The sequence below is a fragment of the Aulonocara stuartgranti genome (assembly GCF_965226115.1).
Source record: "Aulonocara stuartgranti genome assembly, chromosome: 4".
In the NCBI taxonomy this organism is placed as follows: domain Eukaryota; kingdom Metazoa; phylum Chordata; class Actinopteri; order Cichliformes; family Cichlidae; genus Aulonocara; species Aulonocara stuartgranti.
The window spans coordinates 14,250,608-14,266,872 of NC_138942.1; positions in this window are offsets into that span (position 1 = coordinate 14,250,608).

Here is a 16,265-nt window from a genome sequence, read left to right on the forward strand (position 1 = left end):
AAGTCTCATGAGGTTTAATTCTTGTCACATTTTGACTATTTGAACATCCCCTCTGGATTTCCAATGAAATCATCTCATCTGGGTAACATATAATGCTGTAAAATCCTTCCTCTAATACACCTTTGAAACGGAATCAACTGTTCCTGGCTCAAGTCCCACCTTCCCACCAAATTTCATGGAAATTCATTTGCGGTATCCTGCAGAAAGACAAACAAACAAGCAAGTCGATTTCAGTAAGTGTGATGTAGTTCCAAAAGTACTTTATTTGGGTTTTTATTTCTGGGGAAAATTGAGGGATCCATTGTGTTGTAATACCATTTTAATAGCTCCATGTTGACGTAAGTGTGACGCTAAACATATTAAAACTCACTTTAGCATTTAATGAAAAGACAGAAGAAAAATAAATTCCAAGCAACTCGCACTGACATGACTCTTCAATCATCTGCTCACAGTTATGACAGTGAGTGTAAATCAGCACGAGTCCAACATGAGTGGCAGCTGCCGTCACTTCCCACTTAGCTCTGGGATCGTATTCGTTTTTGGGGTAGACAGCAAGAGACAGAAAGGAGGAGACAGACTTAAACAGACTCCAGCCTTCCCTCTTAATGTCTGCTTGTATTGTGGGGAAAAACTCTGGTCAGAGTTTGTGGGCTTTGGGCTCTTGATTAGAAAAGGAAGAAACAACAGAGGAGAGGCAACCGCGCATGAACCTTAAGTGTCCTAAAGAATGAAGGAAGGTTTTAATTTTCCTATTTTTGTGAGTTTCATCTCAAAGGAAAGACCCGGGTAAAGATTTTTAGACTTTTGCAGAGCATGTTGGCCAATTTCTCCTGGGCCTCAGTCACTTCTACCCCACATGTAAATTATACTTTCTGGCTTCTAATGTGCATACAAAATTAAATTACACAGTCACCCACAGGAATCTTGCTTCCTTTGGTCTCTGCTTCTGTGTTTTAATACAGTTAGGCACATTTCTTTGTTCAAGCCAAGTTATAATGCTGAGCAGTTAAATTGGCATAAATTGTCACAGTATTGACATGATTCTGAAGTTCATCAGGTCATCAGGTCCATAAATACCATATATAAAACATTTAAAACCATATTTTTCTGTGCATGAAGTGTAAATCCTGCAACACTGGAATCTTAAAACAACTTCTTTACAATTTCCTACATGAGGATAAGCTCTCTTTGCAGCCACCACAGCATCCTAAACCTAACCCAGAACAGCAGGCCTTAATTTTGTCTAATAATCTCCTTGATTGCACTCTGAGTCAGTTTAAACTTGGTGAACTGTGAAGATTGGCATGCCCTCCATCTCACCCAGTCAATCCCAACCACTTCATAACCACATGTGGAGCAAACTCCTTGGCTAACAAACCATATTTCACCCCTGCACCGCATCAACCGGACCACTTTTCTTTGGTTTCACACTCAGATAGGTTATTTAGGGCAGAATTTACAGTTGTAGCAAATGCTAATGGAAGGCTAAGATGCAGGTTTTAGACATTATTTATTAAGTTATGAAATCTAACATTTAACATGTCTGGGGAAGTTAAAGGATTCATACATTTTTACATCTTTAAGCCAAAAAGATGCAGATTTTTTGTTAGGTTCACACACAGTAAAGCAAACTCTCAGTGACGGATGTACGCACTCCTGTTTTCAGATTCATTGCTACTCATCACACCCCCTCTGAAACCGCGCAGAGGTGGATGTTTTCCATTTTGGTCTGAGGCCAAATGTATTTTCCAGGTTGTCTACTTAGCAAGGTCGAAGACCCGGGGATGCTTGACTCCACTGGTTCCAATCACAGTCCAACCCCCATGACAGCTGCTGCGCGTTAGGACCTCCCATTGACCTCTGACCTCACACTATCCTAAATTCATTCTATTAAAATACCATAATGTGGGGTTTACTGGACCAATTGCAGGTTTTATTTAAACCTATTAGTAGATGCAGAAAGGTGGAGGTGAGGGGTTGCAAAGAAAGGAGTTTTGAAGAGATGTAAGGGGGAGTGTTTGAAACTGAAGGAAACAATTAGTCCAAAACATCTTTGGGTGTGTTTGGCCTTCGGCCACTCTCACATTTTAATGTCAGGAGCATAAAAAGAGCTCAAGTGTTTCCAGATTATTTGCTGTGTTTTCTCCCTGACACATAACTGCTTAGTGAGGCAGTGGTTTTGCTTGCGATAGTTGTATATGTTCATATGAATTAGGGATTATGAGCAGGGAGGTTTTGGAAGTGGTTGCAGTAGCCTGTTGGGAAGAATTATTTTAAGACAGGTCCTCAGTCTCTTGTCATTCGTAGGCCTTTTTGGAAATCTTTGATCTAAAAGCTGTTAGTAGGTATCCTGGTTGTGTGACTCAATTCATGTGCAAGCTTGGGAAGTACAGAAAAGTTGTGACTATCAGCATAATAGTTTCTTAATATTGGGTAAAGGTGAAGCTCTAGGTCGATTCCAGGAGAACCGATCAGTAAACTTTCATTTAATCTTACACATGCACAGTAGAAATGTCCATTCCACATTATTTTCTTCTGAAATAACAGCCTAACTGCTTAGATGCTCAGATCGGACAATATTTCACATATCTTTTCTCGGGTATTTTCCCAGGAGGAGTGAGGCGGTATGTGGGTTCCTTTTTTTACACTTTGTGATCTATACCCCCATCATTCTTTCTTTCTTTCTTCCTTGACATCTCCAGGGCATATGTTCTGAGTAAAACTTGTGGTGTGCTCAGTTTTCCACATTGTCTACTTTTTTGATCCTTGATTCTCATAAATCATCTCCCTAATTTGCTTGAGAATTAGATGGTGCGGGACATGTAGACATTAAGAACAGGACTCAGGGGCGGCGAAAGAACAGAAAGCCCACCCCTTGACTTTACGGGAAATGAGAGCCTGTTTCACAATACTAAGTCTATTTAAAGGAGTTGTCTGGCTGTGGGGCCTTTGCCTCATCGTGCTATGATAACTGCGGTGCATTGTTTTTATTTACAGATAATTAAAACAAGAATAAAAAACCCATTTTCACTCTTGATTTTTATGTCCCTTTTACGAGCACAAGACTGCACTGATTTTTGCACGCATGCAAGTGCACAAAGCCAGTGTGCAGCACAGTGCACACACACTAACCAGAGTGAAACCTAAATCTCTTGTGTACAATTCATATATTACAGCATAATTTATAAGCTATTAAAACGATTATTGGTGAAGTGGATCAAATTCTCCAATTAGGCTTTTAGTGCAACAAGCCAAGACTTTCAGTGTTTATGAGCGGCAGTTAGTCTGCATGTCTCCAGCCTGTCTGCAACCTGATTTTGCAAAAACCTTTTTTTAAAAAGCGCATAAGCACACCTGCTCCTAACCGCATGAAGAAGTAGTGTGTTGTGATCATCCTTGATGAGCTTTATAGTATGTGATGTTACAGCCCTGAGGGTATTCCCATGGCTTGATGTGGATTCACTTAATGTGCAAGTGAAAACTGGTTGGTGCTACAGGATTTACCGTCCCCACAGGGCTCATGTCAGAGAAATTGCAAAACTCCTTTCACGAACTTCAGTTGGACTTTACTTTCAGCCTTGTTCAGAGTAAATGGATTTGGACAGTTCTCACCCGGCGTATCGACGGCTGAAGTAAACAGTGGACTGACGGCTTGACCAGATAGCAAAAGACTCTGGGGCGGATCCGGTCAGGAGTCACTGTCTGGAGTCGCTGCCTGGGTACGCTCACTACAGATGATGGTGGCCACAGTTTTTAAGGTTCCCTTAGGGGTTAAAATATAAAACACTGCAAAAATATTTAGTTGACATATATTCTGTCCTGATTTACTGCTAGGTGATGATTTTATTCAAATATGCTAAAATACAGTGTGTACAAAAATGTAGTAGGAACAGGTTTGCTGTGGCATCTAAATCTAATGACTAATGTCTAAAGTTAATGTTTTTGATCTCTCTCAGCTGACTATAACATCTTTGTTCTATAGCAGCCCCCGTAGCTAGTCTTATCCACTTGAATTGCTCAGGGCTAAGAACAGCGCAGAAAGTTGGTTGCAGTCTGCAATCTAGTGACATCTAGAGATGATATTTTACCCTATGTAACTTTAATTACTCATTCAGGTTTGTCTGAATGGACCAGGGGATCAGTGTTGTAGCAAGCAAACGACCAGCATATACAGATCATAAATTAGCCACACACAGCAGAGAGCCAAAAACTAACTTCAGGTGGTCCCTTATTCACAAGAGCTTGCCACAACAGGTAATGCCGGCTGTTTGATTGCCAGTTTTTTTTGGGGTTTATTTACACTGGATGCAACCTGCAAATGATTTGGATCTCCTCTTGGGAACAAACTGGGAAGCTTTCACTTGTTAGGTGAATATGTAAAGCACTATACTGTGGAGCCACTACAAATAGCACAGCATAAGCCAACAGAAAAAGGAATCCTGCACATCTGTGAAAGAGCGCCTCCTTTTTGTTGTTAGTTTTTTCTTTGTTTGTTTGGGTTTTTTTGTTTTTTTGAGTTTTTTGCTCATTTACCTTGTGTGACACGTCGTGCCATATAGGTTCCCTACTGACGGTTACACAGACATCACCCGCCTCAGGCAAGGAAAGAAGGAAGCAATTGCCAACCGTTTCCACTGGTTATAGGTTGCAGGGTATTTCCTGGTTACCACTTCACTATTTCTAACTGTTTGGCTGCCTGTTGCAAACATGCAAAGCAACAAAGTGAAATGAAGTCATGTGTAATATTTAGTCTCACTCTCACAGTAAGCTTGAAGTTAAACATGGATGTGACGTACAGTGAAGGTAAAGCTGTTGTTCTGTTGAACATATGGGTTTGTATGTATGTGTGCTCTGGTCAGGTGCTGGTGGTGTCCACCTTCATAATACAGCGTGGGAAACCAAGGTCATCAAGGTCACTTCCTGTTCACTCTGAAAAGGTGCAGAGGTGTATTTTGGGACAGAAGAGTCAGTGGGAATATTTGTGTAGCAGGAAGGATAGGGCTTTTTAGACGGTCATTAAGTCTGATGTTTTCATTCCCAGAAGAATTTCACTTTCTCCTAACTTTTCCCCTTTTTAAATATTTCATGCTCCGCTTTTGGTTATTTTCTCTAAATATGACTATTTGCTTTTATATAATAAGTTATATGTGTTTCCTCTCCCTAATAATTAACCTTTTAAGAGTTTTGTATGGCTCAGATCACTTCAGGCCACTGTATCACTTTTGATGAGTGTTTACCCTCAACTCACTGGTGACTCTGTTCAGCTCTGAGGGTTATCAGTGTGGAGATGAAATTACATATTAGCTGAAGATGGTCAAATCACTAACATTTGATTCCACTCAACACACTCACCTTGGATTACCTCTGTGTTTGTTTGTTTCAGTGCTCTTTGGCTGTTGGTTCAGTCACTTTTTCCTTCAAAGATAATGATTTCTAAATATTTTGATCTAAATAACAGTAGGATTTTTAAGACAAATGTTTTCAGTTACACTTATTACTAGTTATCTGTCTATTTTAGCAAAATTAAGAAGATATACTTTTACTTTACCACTTTTTGCCTGCTAATGACCACCCCAGGACAGCTTTGGCTGCATTTAATGCTGCGTATAAATCTACCCAACTACAGGGCCCTTATGGTGATGTGCAAAAATTAACTTCCTCTTGTGGATTATATAAAGACCCGTAGCTGGTTAGCCTGATTGATGAAGGCCAGTTTTACTTTTGGGAATTTCTCATTAAAATTTGGCCCACTTATAACCCTTTGAATCGAGACTTAAATCTAAGAGTAAAACAGCTCAATTCTCTGACTTGTTTGATGAAAGTTTTAAAAATATTTAAATACTATATGTGTGTGTGTGTTGAATATGTTTGTGGTGATAAATGTGCAGCTCAGACCAGTTTTGTAGCTATAAATAACTCCATGCTTGTGGATAAATTGGGGCCAAATTTAAAAACAGCAAATAACCTTGCCCCCCCCCATAGCCCAATTTTAGCTCCATTGGTGCCTTTATAGCTTGAAACTCAGGTACATATATTTATGACGGCTGTAAAGTATTGCTGCTGTAGTTAATCTCCTAATGACGTCTCTCTTCCTCTGCTACCAGAAAGTCTGGGTTCAGACTTCAGGGACCAGTTGGCAGGAGACAGGAGGGGGGAACGTGGTCGATGATTTTGGGATGCAAATTTTAGGGGGCTAGGGGCTTAAACTAAACTGTGTTTGTGATTGAAAAAGGTGAAAGAGACCGGGTTTCTTCTCTTTCTTTCTTTCTTTCTTTCTTTCTTTCTTTCTTTCTTTCTTTCTTTCTTTCTTTCTTTCTTTTCTTTTCTTTTTGATGACATGCATGTGACATGGCATATTTCAGACGCATGAGATCTATTACAAGTGAGAGTGCCAGGAAGAAATTTTGCTAATGGGAAACAAATGGGCCACACTTCTGAGCTCGTGTCAATTTTGCAGGCAGTTTGTTGCCATCTTTTTTTTCTTTTCCTTTTTATATAGACATTCATTTGCAAAGATGCTTTGCATACACCTTATAATAATATTCACCAAACCATCGTGCAGTCTGCTTTTGCATACGTGCTTGTGCACAGGTGAGAGTGTACAGTCATATCATTTATGTGGATATGAGGTTGTTGTTTTTTTAGTACCTGACCCTTCACTTATAGATATAGGATGATGCCCCGGTGACACTGGTACACACCGAGCACAGCAGTTACTGCCTCTTCCCTCTTTCTGTCTCCACTGTCCATCTTCCCTCCTCCTTCCTCTCGCCTCTCCTGGTTGCAGTTGTATTTGTGCGCCTTGGGAAGATTACAAAGAGGTGCTTTGTGAGGGGATGCAGCTGCTGAAATCCGACTAGATCCAGCTGAAGAGAGAAGGGAGCAGGTGGGTCAACAACGCCACCCTGCTGTTCCCAGAATATCAGGCTGCAGAGCTGTGCCTCCCTCCCCCACACAGGCACTCTCGCACAGACAAACACACAGCAACACATGCACACACATCCTCAGAGCACCCCAATCCCAGCCCATTACACACAAACATTATAACATGTCAAAATAAAAACACAGCAACACCCACAAAACAGCAATATGCACATGTCAAAGGACTACCTCTGTGGAAATACTGCCCACTCAAACAAGTGTGTTTAACAAGAATCATTCATGTAGTGGGAGAATTTTGGCAGAAAGTTTGAAAGCTACACAAATTATTCACGCACACACACTTAGTGCTGTGTACTAAGGCCTTATGCTAATTCTAGGTCGCACCTTATGATTTAATTAACAGCAGCAATGACACGGGCAGTCCACGTGCTGTAGAAGGCAGAGGAAGATCCTGTCAGCTTTGTGAAGCTAAGATGTTAACAGGTCAGGATGCTGCCAAAATGTTGGATTTCTGAATCACAATGGGGACATTGGTAAGATGACCCTCATCCGGCTTTGTGCAGCTCAAAAAAAGGGCGGCAGGAGATGGAGAGAGGAAAGGAATGACAGAGAGAAGAGGAAGTCATGCAGGCAAGCGTTCTCGCTCCTGTTGAAGTGGATCAGATGTCTCACCGCCAACCTGACTGCAGGGGACACGATGCTGGACCAAGGTGACATAAAAAGCACAAAATTTACTTTGTTTTTACTTCTTCTTCTTCTTCTTCTTCTTCTTCTTCTTTTTTGTACTGCTGAACTTGAAAAATTCAAATGTTGATGATGTTTCCACTTTCCTTTATCATCTCCTTCTACAGCCTTAATCAGCTCCAGATCCAAATTCTGTACTTTATACTTTATAGAAACACCCACCAAATTATAGATGCATTTTTGTATTAACTTTGCATATGTGTCCTCTCTCCTGTCATGTCCCATAAGCAAGCTTTTTGATAATCATAAAAGAAATATGCTAATAGGATGCAAAGCAGTTGTGCTGCACTGAAAGCTGTGGGCTTTGTGAACTATTCTTCAGCTTTATGTCTTTACTTAATGAGAGTTTTGATGCACGTGGCTCCCTCCCCATTGCCTTGGAGCGCCCAGCCCCCCTTCATGTGTGCAATAATTCAGCCACATTGATAATAAGTTCTTCTGTCCCTCCCTGAAAATGCTTGAATGTCATTTAATACACTAGGCTTTACTCTGAAAGATGCCACTGTCCCACACACTTAGTATTCTTTGCTGTCCCTCACCATATTCGCCACATTTTTGCTTAAGTAAAAACCAGCAACTTTAAAATTTCCTTCAGCTACTTCTTCCACTTCTCAAAACAAAAACAAAATAAACGTAAGCTGGCAATATGTCACCAAAATAATCCGTATTTCTTTCCCTCTATTATGTCTAAATGACTTCATTTTTTTACGGGTCGGTTATCGTCCACAATTCACGTAGCTTTATCTGTGGGTACACTTGAGTTCAGTGACATGATATCCATCACAATTCTGTCACAAGCACCCCACAGACCTCTCGCTGCCTCGTGCGCCAGCGTGGAAAACGCGGGTCCCACTGTTCGTGCAGTGCTTCAGGTTGTTATTCTTTTTTCTAATATGTCATCCCGGTTCATGTGATATCGAAGAAACAACACATTCTGGGTCATTGTGGGTTTCTTTCTTGCTCAGATAACAGTTTGTGTGGGAGAGTGATCGCCATTAGAAGGTGGATCTCTGAAAACGCAGACTCTCAGCCATCTGGAGTTCCATCTCTACACATGTTTTAGAGTGTGGGAAGCTGCAAGAGTGTGTCACTGGTTTATATCAAATCACTAAATATTTCATCAACTCTGTGCTCAGTCGTGGGTGTGTGGAAGTTATTCTTTGAGTGGTTTTCCTTTTTTTTTTTTCTTGTGGCCAATTACTCTCCCATCGCTGTCATTTACCTTCATTTACATCAATTCATTTGTCATATTAAATTTGTTTAAGCCATGCAATCTGTGTCCAACCCACGTTTCTGGAGTTTGACAAAATGAAGCCATATGCTGTTGATGTGGTACTAATCAGATGCATTTAGCTTAGCGCTGTCTAATGTTAACCAACTCTAGGCAGCAGCAGAGGATGAGCCAGCTCCTATCTCTCTTCCATATCTTTGCTATAAGTGTAATGGTCCACACATTTCCTAGTGAAGCACTGGGCCTGATTGCCGTCATTCTCACATCTGCTTCCTGGAATAGCAGTGGGGAAGTCTCCAAAGAGCTCCCAGTGGAGTGTGGGGCATGTGTGCTCACATATGAGGCGAGAGTTTTGAGACGGGGGCTTGCCGGTGTGGTTTATTTTCAAAGGGTTGTGCTGAGGATGTGTTGAGAGGTTGAGGAGTAGAGAGAGTTCTCTGCACTCTGGTTTGGGTTTCACCTCCCCGGGACACAGCTGGGGAGTTTAGGTTAGGAACCGGGGGATGGGCCCGCAAGGATTTTGTGTTTAGACCAAAGCACAAACAATAGAAAATTTTATTTTCTGTGTGTATTTTAGAGCGACAACAAATAGAAAGTGTGCAGCCTTGTTCGTAATGTTATAATCTTACTGTGAAATGATTACCTAGTTCTTTTTGACATTTCTATGAACTGGTACACATAGTCTGAAATGAGAAAAAAACATGCAAACAACTAAACTGAACTCCAGCAGAAGAAGGAAGTAAATTATCCACACCAGTGCTACCTAACTGTCATATTTGCACCATTCATTTCCCTATTTTTCGCCAGCCACAGTAATGTGGGCAGTGATAGGCATCGCTCCAAGTGGGCCACTTTGCATTAAAAAAAAAAAGCTTTGGCAATATGGAAAATGCACAGAGGTAAACTGAACTTATTTGCTTATTCAAAGCTGTCACTCTCTCTTTTCTGGGCCGCGTTCTCCAGCAGTCATAGCAAACTGGAAAGTTTTGAATGCAAAATAAGATGCAAAACAAAAAAATTTGCATCACTGTACAGTTTCAGTAGAGAGCTGCCTAGCCTCATATGTTAAACAGAGACATTATTTAAGATGGTGTATTTAAGTATTTAGGGTGATAAATGTCTAACTGAGTGTTCAGTGCAATCTTGAGTAAGTGGAGCATGTACTCTCATTAAGCCAAGTGTGCTCCCAGAAATGTTTTCTCTGTAGAAAAAATCACTTTAAAGGCGTCACAAGCAAGATCACTGCACGCAGAGCAACTTGTTGACTATAAATTTGAACTATATTAGTTTAAATTTAGTGGGCAGTTACTGAGTGGGATTATTTTAAATGTCTTTTGTGCTCATCGTCTGCTTGTCAGTACTTGTTTTTCCTTTCAGCTGCAATTCTGATTCTTTTCCACACTTTCATTTTTAAACTGTAAACATCCTATTTTACGCCCACCTCTGGGTTACTGCTGCCTTCTTGTACTTTATGTTGAGAATACATATTGGAAAGCAGACAGACAGCATGTCTGGATTTTTTCCCCTCCCCTTTTTAATGATTCTTACTGTTTCTCTGCATTTGCTGCATGGTGTTGCCTGCCAAACCCCGAGAGTGCCACAGTGTGCTGCTAGCTGCTGGTGTTTTTTCAATCAGGCTGGTGCGGACCTGGGAAGCATTGTCCGTGCCTTGTGGAAATTCAGGTGCCAAGAATATAATTTTCCTTAAGTGCTTACAACTGTAAAAACCAACGCTGAGACTGAAAGCAATTGCAGATCATTTAAATTGGAGAAAAGGGTGAAGCAGCAAGTTCTTTAGTTTTCGTAGAACTCGGGAAACATTATGCAGTCTGTCTAATATATGTTTCATTTAAATGGTTTAATTTTTAACTTGGTAATTTATGTTGGCTGTGTGTGATTCCTCTGGGGGAAATGCCACTGGCTGTGGTTAAACCGAAGACTACAATTTGTAGAAGGTGTATTGGGCTTTCATATCAATACTAATTTACCAAAGTAAAATATGGAATGAAAAGGACAGCAACAATCTAGTCTTTAACATCTGCCTATGGCTGTCACTTGAACTGATTGCCTCTGTTTAAACTAGTCTGTATGACTGTCTATAGCCTGGTTTTTCTTTGCTTAGAGGTGAACTTATAACTATGTTCTGTTTTGGCTCAGCAGGAGTTCATCACCCAGACTATGTGAGCATGACGTTGCACCTGTCAGAGAGGAAGGCTTCAATCATTTCTGTAGGCTGTAGCTAGGGAGAGCCTTCGGTCAGAGTCATCTTCCGGCCTCAGGCACGCCTGAATTTAATCATTTTTATTATTTTTTTAAAATGTTTTAAGTACAATAATGATAGAGAATTTCCCCTGTGATTCCCACGCCTTCTCACTGTTCCCACCGCTCCTTGGAGCTTCCCCTTTCCAACACTTTTCTATCTTTTTCAGACATCAGAATATTTCTCTGTTTTCCCTCTTAACTCATCTGACTATTAGTAGGATGATTACAATCTGATTCATATTTGCTGACTCATCTCTGCTGTTCTTGGGATTAGCTGGCTTGCCATTGGCTCCCTCAGGTCCGAAAGAGTGGAGAAGGTTTCTCTGGTCTCTTTCTTTCTCCGTCTTCCACCGTATGTTGAGTCATTCTCTGGGAAAAGCAAATCAGCGCTCCATAGAGATTACAGAGAATACGCTCTCCAGTTCTGTTGACGAAGGGTGAGGTTCTTCTTCTTCTTCTTCTCACCTCTTGAGGCAGGACCACACAGCATGTGAAAATCTGCTCCGCAGACACACCTCGGTTTCCATGTGCAATAAAACATACATGTTTTCCCACAACGAATTGCATCACATGACAAATGAGAGATGCAGACTCATCCGCGCTTTGTTGTGGGAATAACCTCAGAAATAATTCAATTTGTGCATATCTCAGGAAACAGGTAACAAATGGAAGACGGTGGCACTGCTGCAATCTAAACAACTGAAAGCAAATAGACATTTTTCCTGGAGTTCAGCAGCATTAGTATGTCAATTTTTTCCAAACAGAAAAAAAACTTCTCCTATTAAAATCAGATGTGGATGTCAGGAGCCTACCTCAGTTACAAAACTCGCGAACACCAGTCTTTTTCAGTTGTATATGTTTTCTGATTTGTTTTCAGTTCCAGGAAGCTGCTCCAAATTTATATTACGTCGAATTTGGCCAGGCAGACTCAGATTGAATTTTGTAAAGTCATTTGTGTCTGGTGTAACTAATTGCATTTGGTCGGCACATTCAGCCGCTTCATGTTTGTCAGTAATGATTCGAAGTGACCACCATGACATTCTTTGAAAATTCAAACCCTCGATTTCATTGAACTAATCTCTTTATACCTTCCACAATGTTCATTTTCCTTAAATAACTGTAACCGCTGAAGCAGCCCAATTACTGCAGCCAGTAATACAAAATCTTAGAATTTCTAAAGGTCTCTTTTTGCAGCTTTCTTTGTTGGAAGAAAACTGAGAAACCAACTTTCTAACAAGCAAAGAAGCAAAGGCCATCTCTGGTGTTTTTAGTGCTTCAAAATAAAATAAAGTCACAGTTTAAATGAATTCCCCATGACACCATTAGAGACCAAAAAGTGTCTTAGCCACCGTTACACAACTTTCTTTTAAAGTGGGAAGTGTAATGGAGGTGGTAAAAAGGAAAATAAGCATAAAAATATCACAAATACCATGTAATTGTGTATTAGACATGATGTACACTAAACCACTGTGGGTGTGATGGTGAAGCAGTGTTTAACATTTGACTTAAAATCCAAATAATGTGATTTTAGTTGGAGTTTTATGGAGTTTTATGTCCCAAGTGAATCGTCAATAAGCAGTTATTTCAACAGATCTCTACTGAAGAGTGGACTAGGCATGAAAAGGAGTGACTGCCATCATCAGGGTGCTTCCATTTATAGCCACCACCTCCTTATTTTTTCACTTTTTGTCTTTCACGCCTTTCCCTGTGTGTCTTTTGACCCCGTCCTTCACCCAAGGGACAAGGCTGAAGTGGCACTTCTTGAGTTTTGTTTCCTAAATGGGCTTGTTTGTTGTGTCTAGTGTCTGAGCTTTTGCAGGGCTGAGCTGAAACATAATATAATGCTGCACTGGGCACATGGCAAGTGGTGGTTTTTGGGATCCTCTTAGTGGCTGGTGGCTTCTTAATTCTGGACACTGCAGACTTCTTGTTATGGGCAAAGACTTCTCATCATGGGAACATGGTTTTCTGGCTTCCTCTACCAACTGTGACCTAAATTTTCCTTAAATACAGCTTACCAGAGGTGTGGACTCGAGTCACATGACTTGGACTCGAGTCAGACTCGAGTCATTAATTTTATGACTTTAGACTTGACTTGAAAAAATGTTCTAAGACTTGTGACTTGACTTGGACTTTTACACCAATGACTTGGGACTTGAATTGGACTTGAACCGGTTTACTTGAAAAGACTTGATATTTTACCCCAAATATAAAATTTAACATGCATATTATATAGAGATTGAAAATGTGACGTCATTCACGGGTAGAACCGCAAAGGATTCTGGGAACTCGTGGCAAGAGGTACTAGCGCACGCAGGCTTTCAATTAAAATCAGTTACACAGCGATAAAAAGAAACACAAAAATGGCAAGAAGCTGTTGTATCATTAACTGCAATAGCCGGTCGCATGACAGCCACGGGAAGCCGACGGGTAAAGAGATCGGTTGTTATCGGATTACGTCGTTGAAGAGAAATTGTTCGAGCCATGTTTCCGAAGTAACAAAGACGCGACTGGATTGCAGCCATTCAAAGATCAAATATAACGTCCCAGAACACTCCAGCTCACAGGTTAGTCTGCTCCAAGCATTTACACGAAGGTCAGTGTTTTTTAGTAGTTAATACGTCATTTTCATAACATAATTAGTGATATAGGTTACAAGCAAGTCTGGCGCTGAACAGAAATTGTCGCGCTATGCTCCTTTATTTATTGTGCATAAATAGTGAATTGTCCTGACACAATATTGCGTTTCGCTTCTGTTATTATGGTACATTGACAAAAACATATACTTTTATTCACAGGATAAAACAGGTTTTTTGTATCACTAATTGCCCAGTACGATTACAGCATACAGTATTATTGTCACTGCTACATTTCTGTGATGGGTACCAGAAATTATTTCCACTGCTAATTAATTACCGTTGAGCTCAAAGGTCCTATTAATAAACGGTTAATGAATGTGTATTTATGAAGACGATTTGTGAGACTGGTAAACTTATGATACGTACGATGGTCTTTCGTTCTACACGGTGCATTTCAAGGTCCTGTACCCATCCGTCGGTAAACTGTACCTGGGCTTGTTGCAGTGACCTGAAGTTACTAAACTTCATGAGTGTATGCACTCACTCCAAGAAGCGTATGATTATAAATATGCATATAAATATGCTACGATGAGATAGCTGACTTCATCTAACTAGCAAATGTTTTCCAGGCTACGTTGGTGATACAGTTTTTTTTAATGTGTATGATATTTTTGTCATGCGATTTTAAAGCTGGTCCTACAACCGCATCCAAGAATAACATGCAGCTTATCTCAGAACTGTCGGTGAAAATTATTCTTGGAGCTAGGTTTAATTGAGCTGCATTTTAAAGAGGTGCAATTTCACAATTTGTGTATATTTTCTAAGTTCACTTTTGTCATGTGTTGAGAAAAACACAGATTTAAAATTACAAAATTACATGGTCTAATATTTACATTTAGCATATAACTGCAACATTATTTTTTTGTTGTTTTTTTTTTTAAAGACTCGAAAGGACTTGAAATTCAAAGTTTCAGACTTGTGACTTGACTCGGACTTTTACACCAGTGACTTGAGACTCGACTCTGACTTGCCTGACATTACTTGAGACTTGACTTGAGACTTGAGGATAAAGACTTGAGACTTACTTGAGACTTGCAAAACAATGACTTGGTCCCACCTCTGCAGCTTACTGTCTTAAGTTTTAGTTAGTGAGATAGAAAACTTGTTGAAACGTTAGTAACAAAGAAGAGCATTATGGTTAGAAACTGACTGCGTGAATAAACATTCTACTACTGTTGGCTTTAACCCCCAAAAATCTATCAGATTTTCTAACTATAGAATCAAGACCTTATCTCAAAGCGCTCATCTTCTAACATCCACATAAATTCACTGGCAAATGCACAATAATTCCTTTTTTTGTTTTTATTTTTTTGCATTTTTTCTTAAAATTCAGTTAAAAATTGGGCTATATCTGGAATCAAACTTGATAATCGCTCTTTTGTGAAGCCCGTTTTAGGGAAAGGCCACATGATTGCAAGACACCTAAATAAAATTCAGTTTGTTCATTCAATCATTCATTCATTCAATAAAGGTGGCGGTTAAGAGTCTGACGCTTTTTTTTAATTCATGAGGAAATGGTATGATCTGCTTGGATCATACCATGTGAGGTTAAAGTGTGTTTCCTTGGTTAAAAAAAAACAAACATTTTCACGAATCTCTGCTGCAACATCCAGATGTTGGGATCAGTATTTGGCATAAACATGAAAGCATGTATCAATGTTTCCGTGCTGCTGGTTGTGGTATAATGTTCCAGGGGATATTTTTTGGTACATTTTTCATCCAATTGTGCATCAATTAAATACCACAGCCTACCTGAGTATTGCTGCTAAAAATGTCCATCCCTTTATGGCCACCATCTACCTACCCATCCTGTGTTCACTGCTTCCAATAGGATAGCATGCCATGTCACGTAAATCATTTCAAAAAAGGCTTTTTGATCATAACCATAAATTGAATGTGCTTAAATGGCCTCCAAAGCCACCAGATGTTGATCCAATAGAGAACCTTTGGAATGCAGTGAGAGATTCACATCATGGATCTCTTGATGGGAAAACCACCAGTAGCTACTTGATGCTACTACGTCAATATCAATATAGGCCAAAATCTTTTATTAAGGCATTAGGGACTTGAGGCAGTTCTTAAGTCAAAAGAGGGTCCGACCCAGTACTAGTTCATTGATCAATGACTGTCTTGAATTGGATTGAGCATTGCTGAATCACTATTTCATGACAGCATTGTATCACAGTGTATCGCTAATCTGTAATTCCTCCTTATGAGTGTTTCCTATGATAGATTTCCGTGGCTGTGTTGTGATGACACTTTAACAGCAGCTTCTTCTGATCGACTGCTACTGTGGCTTCCTCCATCTACCTGATAGGCCACGACGCACACACACAGCCACACAAAATACTGTGGGTCCCCTGGTCTGGCTGGGCTGTGGGTAGCTTGTAACCGAAGTGTTTTATTAGCAACTGGTCCAACACAGCTAATTGCTTCCTGAGGGAACTGCCTCCCTTCGCTCAGTGAATGATGAACGGCCCACATTATGTGTCTCGACAACCTTGACA